This window comes from Dunckerocampus dactyliophorus, chromosome 10 (genome assembly GCF_027744805.1).
Source record: "Dunckerocampus dactyliophorus isolate RoL2022-P2 chromosome 10, RoL_Ddac_1.1, whole genome shotgun sequence".
In the NCBI taxonomy this organism is placed as follows: Eukaryota; Metazoa; Chordata; class Actinopteri; order Syngnathiformes; family Syngnathidae; genus Dunckerocampus; species Dunckerocampus dactyliophorus.
Window position 1 is genome coordinate 2166281 of NC_072828.1, and position 17939 is coordinate 2184219.

At 42.3% G+C, this 17939-nt stretch overlaps 1 protein-coding gene across 2 annotated transcripts in view; it reads left to right on the top strand.

The window, feature by feature from the left end:
• The window catches only part of cers1 (ceramide synthase 1), a 53195-nt gene that overhangs the window by 3347 nt on the left and 31909 nt on the right, over positions 1 to 17939 (top strand). The window contains exon 2 of one of the 2 annotated variants that reach the window (XM_054788942.1): positions 5518 to 7237. The exons of the other annotated variant lie outside the window; for it this stretch is intronic. The gene's annotated coding sequence lies outside the window, so the exon portion shown is untranslated. The remainder of the gene's footprint in view (positions 1 to 5517; positions 7238 to 17939) is intronic. 2 annotated transcript variants of the gene reach the window in all.

Genomic DNA, 17939 nt, shown 5'->3' on the forward strand with positions numbered 1-17939 from the left:
CGTGCAGCAGATGTCTTTCTAAGATCTACCACATAAGAATGCTTGCATGAAAATAAAATGTGCATACAGAGCAATGTTTGCTTGAACAGAGAGTAGGTTTGCAGTATAGTTGGATTTCCGTTACGCAGAAGATCCATGGTGCTATGGTTTAGAAACCCTCTGTGCTCAAGGACATGCACTTAGACAAAAAGGCTGGTCTCTTTTCTTGGCCCATCCAATCCTGAGTGCTTCCATCCTGTTGCCTTTACACAGGAGAGAGGCCCTTCTCATTTTGGCCTCTGGCCTATTATTATTCTGCCATCATGATGAGTGGGAAGTTGAGTATCCACATGTGTCGGATGCTATGATGATGATGATGATGCTATACTGTTGCTCAGAGATCCATGCGTAAAACCAGATGTGACCTGGGAATACAGGAAATACTTTTGCGTTTGATACGCATCTTTGAACGGCATCGTCAGATGGAGTCGGCCATTGAGCTTTTGATTATTTAGTGCATGTGTAATATGCAGAATCGGTTCAGGGCTCGGCTAATGCATGAAGTATTGCTCGGATGTACGTATCTGAGAAGCTGTAGTGGGTTTGCCAGATGACTCCAACCGCATTATTTGAGCCCTTAATTGACCCTGAGCTGAACAAACAGGATGTGTTTTTGTTGGATGCTTATTATTAACCCACAGAGCTTGTATTAACTTGTCAGGAATGATTAAGCGCGCGGTTTTCATCGTGTTGTGTGTGCAATCACAGCGATGTGTGACAGTTGTCATTTGGCCAAAATGAATGACATCACATGCAGTCCCTGCGTAAACACACCACATTGGGGTCAGACATGTGGACAAAGCAGGTAATAAATATTCACTGTCCAGTACTACCGGATTTTCCGGACTGTAAGTCACACTTTTTTTCATAGTTTAGACAGGTGTTACTTATATATCAGTATACAGCGGTGCCTTGGTTAACGTCATTATTCCGTTCCAGAAGGTCAGACTCAAACCAAAATGGACTCTAAACAAAGCAAATGTTCCCATAGAAAATAATGTAAATCCAATTAATCCGTTCCAGATACCCAAAAATGTTAACACAAAACACATTTTATAGACAATCATTATAGTTGTACATGCAGGAAATGATACAAAAATAATAACAAATGACAACTGAATGGCCAACTCTGTTGGAAAACCCCTCCCACAAAACAATCAATGAACAATCAATGAACAAAATAACACATTATTCTGCTGCAAACACAATTTGCACAAATGTAAAATATGTATATCAACGTTCTACAACCAATTAATATGTACCTTGGCATTTAATATAATAAATTGCTTCGAAAACATGTTTTTAAATGTTAATTCATATTGACTGACATGAGCCAAGGAGTGAACATTACCGTTGACAGTTGTGAGAGGGCGCTTTAGGTTTGTGCCAACTATATGCTGCTATTGCCATTCAGTGATGTGGATGAGATCGGGAGCTCGGTGAACTTGCTTACCAGTATTGCTAGTTGGACTTGCTGGCTTGTTATGTTAATTTATGCTAGTCAGCATCCCAGGTATGATCTTTATGCTCTTGTGTAGTCGAATATCTACCAGGTGAAATGTCTGTTCTTGGTCATGAATTTTGTGAAATGAGGATGAAGCGGTATAGAAAATGGATTGATGGATGGAATTTCTAATTGTATTTGTTAGCTCCATGACGCATTTTTTGACAGATGCAACTTATACCCGGAGCGACTCATAGTCCGGGAAATACGGTAACTGTTAGAGCCCAATTTGCAAGATGTTTGTGTCTAGATTTGTTTTGTTTTCACTACTTTGTTTAGTGTGTAGGGGGCGTTACAGGTACACTGTGGGATTGGGTGAATGTGACGTCTTTTCGGTGACGCGACCGGGAGGAATCAAAGGCAAGTGTGCTTGCTGGAGTCCATGGATTTAACAAGTTTGAGCATTGGACTTTTAATCGATGGGATTGTAATGGATTATCAATAAAGCTGTGAGTGTGATTTGAATGCAAATATACAGTAGGTGTGGAGATCCTTGATTGACTTTGACGCTAGATAGCAAGCAATGTGTCTGACAAGTCTTGGGGCTGGCAAGTAGTGTCTGTGGTAAAGATCAAAACAGGACACTACACTAACCATCTTGTGAAGCCTGCAGTTCTGGATCACATGAGTGTGAGGTAGTGGTTCTGCTGAACATTGGGAAAAAAAAACAATGGTGCACTGTTAGAGACTGTCAAATAGTTCAAAAGAGTGGTTCTGTTCCAAGTACTGTTTTCATCACCCATCCATTTTCCTCCGCTTCCTCCACCACAAGTAAGCACTTTGGAAACAGCGACGTAGTAAAAACCTCGGGAAGGAAGGAAGAAACCTTGCGGAGAACCAAGACACTGAGGGACCGCCGTCTGCCTTCATCGTCCGAATAGGGAAGGATGTCAAATGCAGAGTGATCATGTTTTGAGAATGACAGTTGACCCACTTAAAGTCTGAAGGCACTTTCAGACAAGCTACCTGACGGAACCGCAGTTCATTTCCTCATGCAGGTTCCCCGCAGTTCCCCATGTGTTTATGGTTCCAAACAACCATAGTGAGGTTGGGTTCTCGTGAGAAAGTGATCTGAAATTTAGCCGACGCCACTGTCAAATGAGCCAGTCAGGTTTAACCCGAAACGCGTAATGGCGATGAAACGACACATGGTCCACTTTTTTTTTTAAATTTAGCATCCTCTGCTAAACTAAGCTAACCCAGCTAGCTTCCGTTCACGCTCTGTAAGACAGCAGTTTTGCCAACTTTTGCCGGTATTTCAGGCCACCGTTTCAGGTTTGCCACAATTGATGGGTCCACCGGGGAAATACTTCCACACACAACCGTTCCTTCTCCTCACGATGACATTCTGTCTGCAATATGTATACTGAAGTGGTGGCACACGTATATGCTGTACATTCGTGTGAGTCCAGAATACAGTTCTGCGCCACGCCATGTTGTACTCACTCATCTGTAGACCATGCCTTCTTCCTGTTTACATTCTTGCGACCAATCACAGAGGGTGTCTTAGGCATACCCTTTCCTGGAATCGCATGCTACTACATGCTGGATGGAGTATGACAGTGTAGTGATATTATGAAAGTACACATGTCACGGACGTATTTGTAGTCCACGCGTGTTGCAGCAGGTCACTTCCTACGTTAGCCCGAACAGCTGAGCCATTGTGCGGCGTGTGAGGTCACATGGACGCGCGTACAAAGAGGGAAGCGCGAGCAGAGGCAGGAAGGAACACAGCAGAGAAGTGAGCTGTTAGCTGAGGTGCAAACTCTGTTGACTCAGCATGCAGCGACCAATCATTAATGCAATATGTTACATGGTAGAAACATACCAGCTCCCGGAGGTTTATTTTCAAAGGGCAGCAGATTGTAAATACACACAGTGAGGTCAAAAGCATGCATGGCTATAGAAGTCTGTCAACAGCAGCAGCATAACAGCGCTTTCAAAGTCTCATGTAAATATCACCCAAAGCCTGGCACACACACATTTTCACACACTGAACTATCAGAGCTTGCCAGCTCGCAGAAGAGCTTATCTCTCTGGGCAGAGTCGAGGAGCAACGAATATGCCTGAAAGTGAAAGCAGACGGAGGTTGAACAAGGTCCCCCGACCGCAAAATACAAGATCACCTTCCTCCTCTTGCTCATTCTTATTGCATTAGCGCCACAAGGAGCAACCCGACACTTGAATGGTGGTCAGGGGAAGTGCTCGTCCACTGGGCCGAATGTGCTCACTCAGGTGAACGTCTTGGAATTCTGACCCTGATTAAGGTCCGGGTATTATTAGTGGCATGTATTGTGTGTCAATGATTCTGTAATCTCAATCCATCGCCCTAAACAGTTCGTGGCATGTGATCCTTGCCCCGTCGTGTTTTATGTGCTGCTCTCCTTTTCAGTTGTTGTTCAGGAGCAGCCCATCGGAAGCAAACTTAGGACAGATTAGATTGGATATCAGCAAAGCATGTACCTTAATCAAATCAATAATCTATCACGGGTCAGGCTAAATCCCTTCATTCCACCTGTTAGGTTCAGTGGAGACTAAATCAGGGGCGGCCATTACGTCCATGGCGAGCTACCGGTAGATCGCCAAGGTAGTTTGGGTAGATCACGTAAACGTCACTTTGTAGTTGTCATATGACATCAGTCAGCTGACATTAAGCTCCCCTCCTGATTGGCGCTTGCTCCCCCGCAGCGTTTCAAGCTACACATGAAGATGCAACTTTCATCTTTATGATTGTGATTATGGATGAACTAACTCTGTGGTAAGATGTCTACTTGTATATCTATAAAGTTATCTGTTCACTTGTAGCGGCTAGCTACGTAGAAAAAAAGTGTATTGTTTACTGGCTTTGATTGGCGTCATGAACTCTACTACAGAAATCAGTGTTTTCTACACGTTGGCTTCTTAAACTATTATTTCATGATGAAATTTAAAATGTGCCCATTGGTGAAACCTTTTCAATAGGTTGCCTTGACTTGGGCTGCATTGTCTTTTGCATCATCATTTTAAATTCTTGTATATGGCTAATGTTTGCTAGCAAATGCTAACTGGTTTTAATACATGAACTGTGTGCCCTAATGAACGTTACGTAGCTAATGTGACTGACATATTAGCAGTACTCACTCACTAGTACACAACTATTTAGGACTTATGTGGAATGTTCTTTATTTCCATATTGAAGTGAATTATGATAGCAACTACTTTGATGACCTGTCAACTTTGAACATGTGAATGTGAAATACTAATCATGAATATTTACAATAGAATTTCACAGTTTACTGCTTACATTTTGTATATGTTATATGTTTTATAGGAAGAGGTAGATCATTTAGACTTGTAACTTACGTGCTGATATACTGCTGCACTCCTGATATACATGTATAATGTAAATAAATACATACTCAAATTAAAAATAAATAAATATAGTAAATATATATACTTTCTGTATTTATAGTAGTAGGTAGATCTTTGGGACTTGGTCATTTTAAAAGTAGCTCGCATCCTAAAAAAGTGTGAGCACCCCTGCTCTAAATTGTCCATAGGTCAGAATGTCTAGGGTGTACCCTGCCTCTCGCCCAAAGTCAGCCGGGATAGGCTCCAGCATAGCCCCGCGACCCCTAATGAAAATGAACTGGATCATTTGGCCGGTCTCAATATATTGCCATGTGCATGCATGCCCGGTTTCCTCATCTGCCGCCTCCAAACAGGCGGCATGAACGGAGTGAGCCCTTTTGTCCGTCATACAGACTAGAGCCCAGCCGATACTGATATTGGGGGCGGAAAAACGGCAATATCTGATATATCGGCCAATATATGACAAAAGAGCATTGATATATACTGTACATGAACATAAAGTCTTATAATGACCCAAAATACACGTCAGCGCAAAGAAGCAGAAGACTACCAAATGAAAATAAGGAAGTTTAATTAGTAAGGCTTTCAACATAAGGACATGTCTCTTTGTGATTTACTTTCAGGTGTTGCCACCAACTTGTTCTGCAGCCACTGAGTATTTGCAAACAGCTGAAAAACAAATGCTCACACAAACATTGAAAAATGGGGAAAAGAAGTTGACTACAAAGAAAATAAGATGTAATCAAGCGATGCACCACGTTACTAGACTTGATACAAGGGACTAAACTACATTTTATGTTACAACGTAGCTGCTGAAACATGCAACATATCAAATGCCAACCAAATACATGACCTGGAACATTTACCAAATGATTTGCATGAAGACATGAACTTGTGACTGTTGGAGCCCCTGGCAATCCTGGATGGAAGTATGAAGGGAAGTGAAGTGGGATGCTGTGAATATATCTGCATATATCTTTCAAACGCGGTATAATAGTCTTAGTTAAAGGTGGACATGTGAATTAACAGTTGCATCCAGGTTTACCTCACAGAGATGCAACGTATGCGACGCTAAAGCGCTGTAATACGCTCTCTAAAACTTGCGTGAAAACCAGAATGTTCTCCCTGACGGGCCCTGGCAGCGTGGCATTCGTGTAGTGTTATATTGTTTTGCTAAGTCACTGCTTACCATGAAAATAAAATGCATTTCAGGAGCTGTCTCTTCCTACTGCGGACTGAGTGAGAGAGAGCGGCAGGGAGCAGGCAGGCCGAGAGAGACACTGGGAGGGAGGGAGCTCACTGAATCGCGGCGCAGCAAAAAAAAAAAAAAAAAAATCAGCTACATTTTCACTGATATTGATTAATCTGTGGTATGTCATGAACGGGGGCCGCACGGTGGACTAGTGGTTATCATGTTGGCCACGCAGTCACAGTCCGGAGATGAGGAAGATCTGGGTTTGTATCTCCATTGGGCATTTCTGTGTGGCGTTTGCATGTTCTCCCCGTGCGTGCGTGTGTTTTCTCCGGGTACTCCGGCTTCCTCCCACATTCCAAAAACATGCATGTTAGGTTAATTGGTGACTCTAAATTGTCCATATACACTAAGTCCCCAACTTACGAACACAATTGGTTCCAGACGACCGTTCTTAAGTGGAATTGTTCTTAAGTAGGGAAAAGGTAGTATTACCAATGATATAGGTACTACATGTACGTGTATACATATACAGTATATGCGTATGTATGTAAATATGAGTTTGGATGCAGTAGTAATATTACACCAGGATAATTAATGAAAAAAACAATAATAAAAATGATATAATAATACGTAATGATAAATGTTATTTACCTTTGAAGAGGAGTGGTCGAGCATACGTCGTTGTGGAGGAGGAGGAGGAGGAGATATTGAAAAAAAGGACAAATGGTGGTGGTTACACTCTTCCAAAAGAGGTAGTGTTCTGTGGGTGGTGTAGAATTAAGCAGGCCTATTAACTCTTCATAAACTTTAATCACACGCTCTGTTCGGGTTGTATCATACAGCCACAATGTAGCTTTCTCTCTCCTCCCCTCCTGTCCCGCTGTTGGTCCCATTAGCAGTGTCACAGTGCCTCTGCTGGTCAAGCATGTAGCAGTATAAATATGGACTTACAAGGCAAAACCCATGAAAATATAGACCAGTCGGCTTGTGTTCGTATCTCCGAAAGTACCCGCAACCCTAGTGAGGATAAGCGGCATAGAAGGTGGATGGATGGATGGAATCTTTGGTTCATGGAGGACAAGGAGGAGGAATATGGTTGAACAAGGATACAAAAACGCTCCAGCCTAACAGCGCCAGGACAAGCCACGGTGAGTCACTTAATTTCATGTGTTCAATCTTGTAAGTTGATCCTTAAAATTCAAACGATGAGAGTGTTTAAACAAGAGAGAAATGTGATCAAATGTTCATGCCTGTCTGAGAAAAGTGTATCGAGTGTATGGTGAGGGCTTTTACAGCCTTAAAACATGTACCATCATTGTACAAAAATAGAGTTGGCTACTTTGCGGATTTCACTTATTGTGGGCTATTTTGGGAACCTGTCCCCCGCCATAAACGAGGGAACACTGTAATGTGTTTGCTGCTTCAATGTTGGCATAAGATCGATGTAGTTTATTGTTTTACGTACCTGACTGGTTGGAAGAAGTCCAGCGTAGCGCCCCACTGAGTACAGCGTGAATCTGGAGGTGTTTAATCCTGTGAGTGGTGCACCCTCCTTGGCATGATATGATGCCGTTGCAGATGTTTCATGCCGCCCACCGTTCATTTTTTAGCAGAATTTCAGCCAAACTTTCCAGCGCTGTCCTTGCGTGAAATGGATGCGCACAAGAGCTTCTTGCCGCTTCTTCTTCGTGGGTGTTTGGCTGCTTCTTATTGGTTGGTGTTATGCGGCCATTATTGCCGCTCAGCAACATTCCAGGAGAATCGGAATGTAAGTCCTGGTTCCCATTGATGCTCGATGCCCTTGCTTGTTAGCGTAACTTGTTTTTGGTTGGCATCCTAGCCAGTGATGTCGGCAAACGGATGTGTGATTATGGTTGGGAAAAGTGCCAAGATTTTCGGTCCATCTTCAAGGGAAGTGACATCACCAAAACAAACGTTTGAACCACGAATAGAAGAGCACTGGCTGTGTTTTGAAGCAACAGCAAGTGAACATGTTAATGGAATGTTGTCTTTTTCTCTTGCCAGTGTTTAACGCCAGGCCCAGTGCCAACTCCACACAATGTCCCTTTAAACACTGAAGGCTTTTTCTGTTTAATACAGCCCAGTGTACAGTACCACTCTGTATGCTAATGCAATCTGCGTGTTGGCTCCAGCCCCCACTGAACACCAACAAACATAAAAACAAAGCTCTAGCAGCCTACCTTGTACCACCTACTCAGCACTTAACGGAAAAACAGCGAGCAAGCACCAAGCTGGTGACTCAAGTGCCCAATTGTTGCCTTGTCAGAGAGAAAAAGGGGAAACAAATATCCGTTTATGTGTGAGCGTCATGCAAGTGTGCGACAGTGCTTGCTGTAAAAATGGGAATGTGACTCCCATCCAGTCCGCAGGTGCATCAGTGATTTTTGTTCACTTTCCAATGTGGCCAATCACAAAGCAGCCCCACTCTCCCCTCTGCAGTATCATGAATCAACACTGCTGATCTGTGCGTGCGGCCTGTCCGTGGTCTCTTGGCCTTCTTTACCCCCAGACAGAATGACGGGACAGAATTTTCCAACGAGGTCGCTGTATAATGACGTCATCACGGGGGAACCTGGCTTGTATCTGTCATATTTCATGCACTTTTTGGACCAGAGCGTGTCCGTGTGCGAGTGTGCGTGCTCGCTCCTTTTGTTCCTTTGAGGTTCACCAGGCTTTCATGATGGATGGCTCGCATCTCCCTGTGGATGTGGCTGGGACCTCACGAGAATTCATGGGCCGAACTGCTCTCTCTTGTAATTGCATCTCAGGGTTTATTCTGCAAATGTCCACCACAGCATGTGTGGACTTGTATAACGCAGAAAGTAGAAAGGGTTATGAACAGTTCTACAGTAATGCCTCGTTTATGGCAGTTAATTGGCTCCAGACCCGACCGTGACACCGTATTTATAAATGGATTCATTTTGTAGTTAGTGCATAGAAAGCCTGTTTAGGATAGGGATGCTGCCATCAGGGTTTTATGCTGCCGATTCCGATACCAATCATAGAGGACTGAAATCTGCCGATACATTTTTCAATTTATTTATGATGAGTGCTATAGGCCAGGATAAAGGAGAAAAGTCAGGACAATTCCAAGGGTCCCAAAAAATAGAAGGATACAAAAACCCCCCACCAAAAACCTATGTGACTTTTTGAAGACAACAGATAGATGGGGCGAGAGGCGGAGTACACGCTGGCCAATGGCAGGGCACATACTGTATAGACAAACAGCCATTCACGCTCACATTCATACCTATGCACAATTTAGAGTCACCAATGAACCAATGAACACTTTTCTTAGCATATGTTTACAAAATGTGAAAGTGGCAAAGTTGCATCCTTTCATTTTTCACTACGTGCCTGTCACTTGAAAAATGTTTGGACACCCCAGGGTTAGAGTACGTTAGAGTCGGAGCTTCTGGAAGGGATTAATAACGCTGACCGAGGCTCCGCTGTGCTTGCGTCCATTAAAATGACAAATTTCAACCTAAAATAGGTCACTTGATTACAGCGCACCTGTTTCAATTGCGCTTGGCCGAAATGAGGCGGCGACTTGACAAGTCATTGGTGACTTTGACACGCTTCTGTTAAGTGCGATTTCAATTGACACATGGAGAGGAAGGCAAGAGCAGCGTGGCCGGCGCAGCAGTGTTGCTCCTGTGGAGGAGAGTGTCTGTAATGTGACAGCTATTATCATCAGCCGGCCTAAAGCTTCTCCGGCTAATGGAGACGAGTCGGGCCCGTCGGAGGCGCACATGTGACATGCGCACACACGCACATTTGCACACAGCCGTGGTGTCATGTGGCCTCTCTTCTAAGCAGTGTTAATAGCATTAGCACTCACCAGGGACTCCACCTGCCAGGATCTCTGAGGACCACAACAGATGTCCATTTAGGCTGCAGTTCTTGGAGCTGTCTCAGGTCCCACTAACCTGTGGAGAAATGATAATCAATAGTTTTTCAGTCACACCTCGCTTTTCCTACGCCACACTTTAGTACAACATTGCACGTAACAAACCAGTCCGTTTGCCCTGCACTGTATCCTTCCACCAAATGGAGTGCCTAGGCCTGTCACCATAACAAAGTATTGGCGATACACGATATTATTGGCAACATTATTTTCAGACAGTTTTTTTTCAGTGAATGTCAAGCGAGTACACCGCATCACAAGCAATAAACTTTAGTTTCTCAAGAGCAGGGGTCTCCAAGCCAGGGCCGCAACGTGAAAAATGAAAGCATGCAAGGGCCGCAAGGCAACACATGAAGATATGCTAAGACGTTATGTATATTTCAAGAAAAAAAACATCTCAGCTTTGTGATATCAGTGAAAAAGCCTATTATTAATATCAACTTTACTCTGTGCTCTTTTTTTCCCCATTTTTGCTGTACATTTTCTAAATATTTCAATTGTAGATGTTTTTCCCGTAATATTATGACTTCATTCCCTTAATATTTGGACTTTATTCCCATACTACTTAGAATTTATTTTTAGAATATATGGACTTTATTCCCATAATATTTTTATAACCTATGATGTAAAAAAAAAGCTATATTTTCTCATATTTTCTATATTTTCTTTCTCAAACGTTATTCGCATAAAACTACGGCTTTTTCTTCTTAGATTACAACTTTCTTCTCTTAATATTATTGACTTTATTCTTATAAGATTACGGCTGATTTTTTTCATTTTTGCTTTTTTTCTAGTTTTCTTGTTGAATGATATTTTTTAAATTAAATAACTTATAAAATAAAGTTTGGACACCCCTGCTCAAGAGTATTTAAAAATGTCAGTAGAATGTATAAATAAAATACATCAAACAACATCATTCAGCAAAAAAAAAGATGAAAAAATCCCATGGAAAAAAATGGGAAAAAAAGTGACTCAGTCGAGTTCAGCAAAAATTGCACTTAAATCCCAGTCAATCACAATATTCCTCATTTTGAATCAGTGTCACGTTCGTTATTGTCTGAATATTGATAAAACCCCCCAGAGAAATAACCCGGAAATACTCTGAAGTTGACATTGTGTGTCAACGCAGATATCAGCTCATTTGCATATACACTGTTGGCAACCTTGTGTGTGGAATGAACTGTTTCCCTTTAATCGGGTGTAAAGTTTTGTGGGAGTTTGGTCAAAGTACATGTTTTGGATGCAGCAAAATGCGTTTGGTGTCGTACTTGGGGAAAACTTACCTCATTGTCTTTATCACAAAATGACAATGCGCAAACGGGCTGACAGATGGTGTTTTCAACAAAACGGGCACCAAGAAAGTATTCAATTGCGTAACACACAATGCACACAGCTTGGCAGGAGTGCACTTGCTAGCATGTAGCGCCCCGCTTCTCCCGAGTGAATGACTGACAGGAGGGTTCACTCGCTCTTGTTCATTCCGCTATAAAACAAGCGTGCCCAGGTGTTGATACGGATGCACAGAGTGAACCTCTTGTCATCCAGCCTGTTTGGTAGAGAGAAAGGAGGAAAACAAACATGCATGCACATGTCAATATATTGAGGCGGGCAAAATGATCCAGTTCCTTTGTATTTTTTGTGCCGTTAATTGATTTATTGATTATCGTAACAGGCCTAGGAGTGTCCAAAGCACCTTGCGTGTTCCTGGCTCACTGGCTGTGCATTTTTTATTGAGTGACTGCGAAATAACCCGCCATTGGGCCAAAGAAAGTTGCGAGTGGCAGCAATTTGACAAGGAAGTATATTGAATTCCATCTCGACACAACGTACAAGAAGATCCCATTTGTAATTATTTTTGCGTTTTTGCGCACGTGTGTGGCGCAAATCAGGAGGACAGCTACATTTGCTGATACTCTTTTGGCTGCATTTGCTGACGACACTAAAGCACAGACGTGACTCTTGGATTGGAAATCTCCACGGGTGGTATTTGAAATTTCCCGATATGTGAAATACGCTGGTGTCAGAACCACAATGAATATGACATTCATGCCGGTGATGAGTGTATGTAAACTAGTGAGTGTAACTCTAGTAAATATTGTATTATACAGTACACACTTGCAGCTTCTATGCTAAAGAAGGCTCGGTATTAATGTTGAGCTGTGGAACCTCCATCTCAAAGTCACACATACACACATCGTGTCAACCCTGTTTCTTGTGCGGATGCCGCCTGTGGGATGAAGACTGCATAATGAATGACAGCCGTATGTCTCCTCACAGTTGCCAGCGTTTAGTCGAGAACAAAGAGTCTCATGTTGCAATTTGTTTATTGCATTCAATAAGGCTTTATTCAATGGCATTAACATCTGTATTCATGACAGCAATTAAGAAAATCATCTTTTAATACAAATAAAGAGCACATGATTGTACATCACATGTCCCCTAGCTCCATGTAACTAAATCCAAATTGTATTAACAGCAAGGTTGTCATGAATATACAGTGGTGTGAAAAAGTGTTTACCCCCTTCCTGACTTCTTACTTTTTGCACATTTGTCACACTTCCATATTTCAGATCATCAAACAAAAAAAAGTTTCATTTAAAAAGTGCATTTTGTGTTGAGTTGTGTTGTCGTTGACTAATATTTACATTTGTTTGATGATCTGAAACATTTAAGTGTGACAAACATGAAAAGAAGTCAGAAATCAGGAAGGGGCAAACACTTTCACACCATCCATCCATCCGTTTTCTATACCGCTTCTTCCTCATTAGGGTCGCGGGGGCATGCTGGAGCCTATCCCAGCTGACTTCGGGCGACAGGCGGGGTACACCCTGGACTGGTCGCCAGCCACTGTATATATATTGCATAAGTTGCAGCCAGCTCATGTTCATCCCTGGTTACATGTCAAATGAGTGTGGTGTAATTCAGACGGCATACTAGGCATACTACGTGCAGCATGACAGAGGAATTGAACAACTGTGGTGAAAATGTAAGTAATGAGTCAATGATGAAGCGTTTCTTAAAAAGACGAGACATACAGTATTTTCAAAGCAAAGGCAGCCAGGCTCCATTACTGGATTGCTCCGCTGTAAATTTACTCAACCTGCGACAATCAAGATGACCAAAAAGCACCGAAGTCAGCAAATAGCTGTCAGCTGTCGATTGAAATGTGGTCATAATCCTTTCTACATTGTCAGTGCTATGCAAATTCATTTATGGCTGAGCTTTATAAACAACCCATGTATTTAAGACAACCCGATCAGGGCTCCAGACTGTGACTAAATGGTCGTATTTTGTGACTAAAATTGGAGACATTGTGAGTACAGTAGTCCCTCGTTTATGGTGATAAGTTTGCAAAGTAGGATTCAATCTTCATAAATGGGCTATTTTTGTAGTTAGAGCATGGAAAACTTCAGACTTCCTGAATACGGGTTTTAACATTATAGTAGCTTAGAAATAACACACCTACAGTCACTATTACACGCCTGTTTTTATTTGTTTACATCACATTGCACAGGCTCCGTGGTCACTGCAGGGACAAAATACAGCTAGCATAGCAAGTTACTGAGCTAACTAGTTAGCCTCGCCAATTTACTTATTCTAAACTTAAGAAGATGTTTCAAACGGGGTGGGGTAGAAGGACAAAGAAGCCAAAAACGTACCACTTCCACACGGAATGAGAGGAGAACCCCCCCCCCCCCCCCCCCCCCCCCCCCCACACACACACACACACACACACACACACACACACACATGATCTCAGCCATGGCACATCAGCTCGGCAATGTAATCTAACGTCATGTCTCATAACATTACTGAAGCCTACTGACCAGCAGAAGTTGCCTTTCAATATTTTTTATCTTACCAATAGGACATAGTCACCCTCGAAACAGCCATCATTTATTCATTATTTTTTGTTTATAGCGGTTAGTTGGTTCCAAACTCGACCGCAATAAATAAATTTTGGCGATATAGGATTCAATATTAATAAATTGAATATTTGCATAGTTAGAGCATAGAAAACCGGTTTGACTTTCTAAATATGGGTTGTAACACTATTAGAGCCCTCTAGATATGAAATAACACCCCTATAGTCACCTTAACACTCCTTCTTACCCAATATAGTAGACACAATAAAAGTTACAAAAGCAATTTAAGACGTAAATAAAACTAAGTTCATGTGTGTCACAGTAAATGTGTTCCCTAGTGGACCATAATGGCGGGTAAACATATCTGTAGAGGACATGCTGTCGGAGGATTAGAGTTGAGTATTAGTTTGTCGTAAGTTACGGCCCCAACAGTAGCCTGTGTTATTATTGTGATTATTATTATTGTGCCGTTTGTGAGATCACTTAAACCTTTTCTGACGATCATGTCTGGCCCTTGTCCCACCAAACACCCACACCTAGTGGCCAATGTAGAATACTACAATCACAATTTGAATTCTTCTTCTGCCTTGTATTTGCACAGTATTTAAGTTCATTTCACTAGGTCATTTAGCCATTTTTATGCTTGAAAATGCTTAATTTAGGCCAAGACGAAGTACACTTTGCTTATATATGCATATTTTCTACTAATACAAGTAATATTCAATCATTGAATAATTAATAGGGGTGTCACGAGAGACACCCACCTCACAAGATGAGCCGATGTACGAGATTGTGTCCACAGGAACGAGACAAGACAAGAGTTTTAACATTGATTTGAACAAATTTAGCACACTGGCTCATTCATGTTGATGGGCTCACGCTGCTATTTAGTAACATTCCCATACGGGGGCTGTGGCTTTTGGCTTTGGAATCATCTTTTTTCCTCCTAATTTCTAGTACATGACCTTGCATTGCTGCTCATGAGGCTCCCTTGCTGCACGGTGTATGTGTGTATGCTGGCACTGTTGCTCTATGAAGCATCTAGGTGCTGAACCAATGCACAGAGTGAACTCTCTTCCTGCCTGTTTGGTGGCGAGAGGCGAGGAAATGAGACACGCAAGCACGTGGCAAGTTCATTTTCATGTATTTATTTCATTATTTTTGACAGTATGTGATTAATTCATTTACATTTTGAACCGCAATGTAGCGAGGGACGACTGTATTGTTCAAGTATTTATCAGGAATACAGTGAAATTAGCGCAAATATGAGTTTTTACTGAGCCAGATTTTGGTGTACGCCCCTAAGTTTTCTGCTTGCGCCCCTAAAATTTGACTTTAGGGGCGACTGTGCTCCTGATGAGTTAGTGTGGAGCCCTGCCTTTGGTTAGAAATCGGTATTCTGGCAGTGTGGGGCTGAGTTGTGTTGGCAGTCAGGCAGTATGTTTGATGGCACTTTAGGCCAGCTTCATTCACATGTCCTCATTACCTTCCACACGCCTCTTTGCTGTCTAACGGAATGGTAAAGTGTCGTCCGCACTGCTGAGCTCACTCCTCTAAAAGGAAGCCACTCTTTTCTTGTCCTTGCGAAACAAATGTGCATTGCTTCTTTTTGAGCACATGCAGGCTGAGCAGCGCATTTCAATGCGAGCGTCTTCAACCTCTGAACATTTGTTTACCTCATGTTTCCACTTTCATTATGAGCGCTGCGTTTTTCCTCTAACTTACTCATCACGGTGATCTCATTCATGCAGAGTGCAGGACTTTTCATGGGGCCTAATAAAAATGTGCAGCTGGCCCCTCTTGAGCGTCTCTGCAGAGCGCGACAAGTGGCTCTAGTGAGCGTGCAAGATGTGCTCCATTTAACAGGAGTGACCCACAGAGGTTAGTAGTGTGTGTCTGAGTGGGTGCGATTAAAGGCCTACTGTTAGTCCAAAAATATTGAAAGACAAGTTAGTGTTGTGGTCACTAGGCATCAGTAATGTTATGAGATGGCATGACCTTTCACACTGCATGGAGACGGGCTACCGAGGTAGCAGAGCCCAGCCCTCATGCCATGGCTGAGAATGAATGAAAACAAGGTTCTCATCTCATTCCGTGTGAAAGTGGTACATTTTTGGCTTCTTTGTCTAAAGTCTAAAGTTTAGAATAAGTTAATTGAAGATGCTAACAAGTTATCTTGCTAGCTCGCTATGCTAGCGTCAGCTATCTGTTATGTCCCTGCAGTGATTCCACAGCCCGAGCAATGTGATGTAAACAAAGAGTAATAGGAGTGGTGACTATAGGGTAGGGGTGTTCTTTCATGTCTACAGGGCTCTAGTAATGTTCAAACCTGTATTTTGAAAGTCATAAAAAGGTTTTCTATGCTCTCACTATGAAAATATTCCATTTATAAATTGGGAATGCTACTTATCGCGGCTGGGTCTGGAACCAATTAACCGCGATAAACAGGGGACGACCGTAATCTGTTCCAGACACCCAAAATATTAACCAAAAATACATTTTATAGAGAATAATTGTAGTTATACATGCAGAAAACGATGCAAAAATAAGTTTAAATGACGAATGAAACAGGCAAATAATAAAAAAAAAGACAATTTTTAAATTTATTGGAGACCGTTGTTGGCGAAGATGGTGAGGAGCGGAGAACTTATTTCTTGAATTAAATAGTGTTTCTCAAATTGCTGGCAACTTTCCTTGGCCCCATGGCTGGTTATTTCACAGCCGTACTTTAAAAACAGGAAAAGCAAAACAAATTTGTTTCGAATTGTCTTCTGTGGCTTTTTTTTTGTTTGTTTGTTTTCAATATTGGTAACAAAACGTAGCCACCTGTGAGTGGTTTTAGATGGCGGCCCCTGCTGCTCGTTGAGAAGAGCAAATGTTCTTTCATGTCAGTCGCTTCAAAAGTCTCCTTACTGGATTTGACGCCAGTCGCTTTTTTGAAAAAGAGTATCTAGAGGTGTCTAGTCACTTGCTGAATATAGTCACTAAGTTGGAAGCACCGATCCCTCCTGCTACATCTTCTTCTCTGGCACACAAGGTGCATTGTCATGTGTTTAAGAGCTAGGGTGAACACTATTTGTGGTGGTCCAAATAAAACATGAAAATGTGTTGTCTCTCTGCTCTGCTCTCCTCCTCCGTTTGTGAATAAAGTGATGCTTTGGCTAACGTCATTAATCCCTTCCAGAGGGTCTGACTCAAACCAAAACGGACTCTAACCAAAGCAAATTGTCCCATACAAAGTAATGTCAAGCCAATTCATCTGTTCCAGACAGCCAAAAATGTTAACACCAAACACATTTTATAGTTTTAAATGCAGGAAATAATGCAAACATAACTACAAATGACAAATGGACGGACGCTTTTACCTCGTTTGGCAAAGATGGAGGGGGAGGAGAGGACATTATGCTTAGAGGGCAATGCTTTGTTTTTTTTTTTTTTTTAACTGTTTCTGCACTCATGCCACAAAAAAATCTATGCAGAGAAGTCTTTTAACGCTTTTTAACAGTTTGACATTGAAAAAAACAATGCCATGAAATGGAGAAGTGAACATTTAACATCGTTTTCCCTGTGTTGGACACCATTGGACAAAAGAAAGGAGAACAAAGCATAAATCAGCAATTTGTTCAAAAAAGAAAACATGTGCTGCTGTCAAATGTGACTCATGTAAAATCCACAAAAGTGCCGCGAACACACCGCAACCTATGTGTGAACAATGCGGGCGGTGTGTATGAAAGCGTGCCTTCGCGTGTCTCATTCACATGAACGGGTTAACTTTTCCACCACCTCTGGGAGCAAGTCTGGGGGGGAATTCTCAAGTAGATCCCTTGCAAATAATGGAATTAATGAGGTAAGGGTAATGCCTAGCGTTGCGTGGCGTCACGCGGGATACAGCGGGGCCAAATAACGCCACGACTGCTTCACGAAGGCAGGAAGTGGTGGTGACAATGCAAACCCTTGTGGGAACAATGCACGTCACGTGCACTAGACGTAAACAGCACTCGACAAGGTGGCCGACACTGCGCGGCCGTGCGTTTGTTTCCATTTTTACATTTTGAT